Source organism: Pelobates fuscus, chromosome 7, assembly GCF_036172605.1.
Source record: "Pelobates fuscus isolate aPelFus1 chromosome 7, aPelFus1.pri, whole genome shotgun sequence".
Taxonomy (NCBI): Eukaryota; Metazoa; Chordata; class Amphibia; order Anura; family Pelobatidae; genus Pelobates; species Pelobates fuscus.
Genome location: NC_086323.1, coordinates 15,180,509 through 15,183,008, shown reverse-complemented (window position 1 = coordinate 15,183,008; position 2,500 = coordinate 15,180,509). Strand labels below are relative to the sequence as shown.

Below are 2,500 nucleotides of genomic sequence, written 5' to 3'. Positions count from 1 at the left end.
TGTTTTTTTTTAAGCTTGTATCATATTAACAGCAAAGGGAAGAGGAGCACATCTGCTTGCAGTGCAACATGGGTATTCAAATGAGGCATGCCCACTGCTGACACGCCCCTAAATGCATGCTTGGTCTCTCGGCAGAGCCCTGCAGCTGTCAAGAATGCCAGAGCCTGAGGCATGCTTTACCCGCAGTCAAAGATGCTGACATCATAAATAGGGATCCAAAACTTTTTCTTTTTTTCGCAACAGCTTGCTGCTTAGAACCTCTTGGATCTCTGTTTAAGAAGTTTCTTCTACTTTTGTACAAGTTTAGCACAGCCAGTGTAAACTGGGCCTGAAAAAATTGAGTGAAACTCGTGGTCGTTCCTCTCCACGGAAATCTTTAGTAAAAGGCGAAAGATTTATTCGATCTGAAGAGAAACCAGAGTATAAAGTCCATCCATCTGACAGCAGGCAAGGTGCGGAACCTGCCTTTTACACGTATGGTGAGCAACCCTACATTAAGCTTTAACTTGGAGAATCTGCCATAAATATTAATGACCCCACTAAATATGTAAAAAAAGACAAAATATCTGGTGTTTTTTTACGCTTGTATCATATTAACAGCAAAGGGAAGAGGAGCACAGCTGCTTGCAGTGCAACATGGGTATTCAAATGAGGCATGCCCACTGCTGACACACCCCTAAATGCATGCTTGGTCTCTCGGCAAAGCCCTGCAGCTGTCAAGAATGCCAGAGCCTGAGGCATGCTTTGCCCGCAGTCAAAGATGCTGACATCATAAATAGGGAACCAAAACTTTTTCTTTTTTTCGCAACAGCTTGGTGCTTAGAACCTCTTGGATCTCTGTTTAAGAAGTTTCTTCTACTTTTGTACAAGTTTAGCACAGCCAGTGTAAACTGGGCCTGAAAAAGTTGAGTGAAACTCGTGTTCGTTCCTCTCCACGGAAATCTTTAGTAAAAGGCAAAAGATTTATTCAATCTGAAGAGAAACCAGAGTATAAAGTCCATCCATCTGACAGCAGGCAAGGTGCGGAACCTGCCTTTTACACGTATGGTGAGCAACCCTACATTAAACTGTAACTTGGAGAATCTGCCATAAATATTAATGACCCCACTAAATATGTAAAAAAAGACAAAATATCTGGTGTTTTTTTACGCTTGTATCATATTAACAGCAAAGGGAAGAGGAGCACAGCTGCTTGCAGTGCAACATGGGTATTCAAATGAGGCATGCCCACTGCTGACACGCCCCTAAATGCATGCTTGGTCTCTCGGCAGAGCCCTGCAGCTGTCAAGAATGCCAGAGCCTGAGGCATGCTTTGCCCGCAGTCAAAGATGTTGGCATCATAAATAGGGATCCAAAACTTTTTCTTTTTTTCGCAACAGCTTGGTGCTTAGAACCTCTTGGATCTCTGTTTAAGAAGTTTCTTCTACTTTTGTACAAGTTTAGCACAGCCAGTGTAAACTGGGCCTGAAAAAATTGAGTGAAACTCGTGTTCGTTCCTCTCCACGGAAATCTTTAGTAAAAGGCGAAAGATTTATTCGATCTGAAGAGAAACCAGATTATAAAGTCCATCCATCTGACAGCAGGCAAGGTGTGGAACCTGCCTTTCACACGTATGGTGAGCAACCCTACATTAAGCTTTAACATGGAGAATCTGCCATAAATATTAATGACCCCACTAAATATGTAAAAAAAGAAAAAAATATCTTTTTTTTTTTTTTTAGCTTGTATCATGTTAACAGCAAAGGGAAGAGGAGCACAGCTGCTTGCAGTGCAACATGGGTATTCAAATGAGGCATGCCCACTGCTGACACGCCCCTAAATGCATGCTTGGTCTCTCGGCAGAGCCCCGCAGCTGTCAAGAATGCCAGAGCCTGAGGCATGCTTTGCCCGCAGTCAAAGATGCTGACATCATAAATAGGGAACCAAAACTTTTTCTTTTTTTCGCAACAGCTTGGTGCTTAGAACCTCTTGGATCTCTGTTTAAGACGTTTCTTCTACTTTTGAACAAGTTTAGCACAGCCAGTATAAACTGGGCCTGAAAAAATTGAGTGAAACTCGTGGTCGTTCCTCTCCACGGAAATCTTTATTAAAAGGCGAAAGATTTATTCGATCTGAAGAGAAACCAGAGTATAAAATCCATCCATCTGACAGCAGGCAAGGTGCGGAACCTGCCTTTTACACGTATGGTGAGCAACCCTACATTAAGCTGTAACTTGGAGAATCTGCCATAAATATTAATGACCCACTAAATATGTAAAAAAAGAAAAAATCTCTGGGTTTTTTTAAGCTTGTATCATATTAACAGCAAAGGGAAGAGGAGCACAGCTGCTTGCAGTGCAACATGGGTATTCAAATGAGGCATGCCCACTGCTGACACGCCCCTAAATGCATGCTTGGTCTCTCGGCAGAGCCCTGCAGCTGTCAAGAATGCCAGAGCCTGAGGCATGCTTTGCCCGCAGTCAAAGATGCTGACATCATAAATAGGGATCCAAAACTTTTT

The 2,500-nt window shown here is 42.8% G+C and overlaps 4 non-coding genes across 4 annotated transcripts; all 4 read right to left on the bottom strand.

Annotated features, from left to right (window-relative positions):
* Positions 1-310: 310 nt before the first annotated feature.
* Positions 311-424, bottom strand: LOC134570260 (U5 spliceosomal RNA). The gene has a single exon (XR_010084900.1). It is a non-coding gene; the product is annotated as a U5 spliceosomal RNA (small nuclear RNA).
* A 454-nt stretch (positions 425-878) lies between these two features.
* Positions 879-992, bottom strand: LOC134569721 (U5 spliceosomal RNA). Its single transcript, XR_010084389.1, has one exon. It is a non-coding gene; the product is annotated as a U5 spliceosomal RNA (small nuclear RNA).
* Positions 993-1,446: 454 nt separating this feature from the next.
* LOC134569820 (U5 spliceosomal RNA) lies at positions 1,447-1,560 on the bottom strand. Its single transcript, XR_010084487.1, has one exon. It is a non-coding gene; the product is annotated as a U5 spliceosomal RNA (small nuclear RNA).
* A 457-nt stretch (positions 1,561-2,017) lies between these two features.
* Positions 2,018-2,131, bottom strand: LOC134569789 (U5 spliceosomal RNA). The gene has a single exon (XR_010084455.1). It is a non-coding gene; the product is annotated as a U5 spliceosomal RNA (small nuclear RNA).
* Between the last annotated feature and the right edge of the window lie 369 nt (positions 2,132-2,500).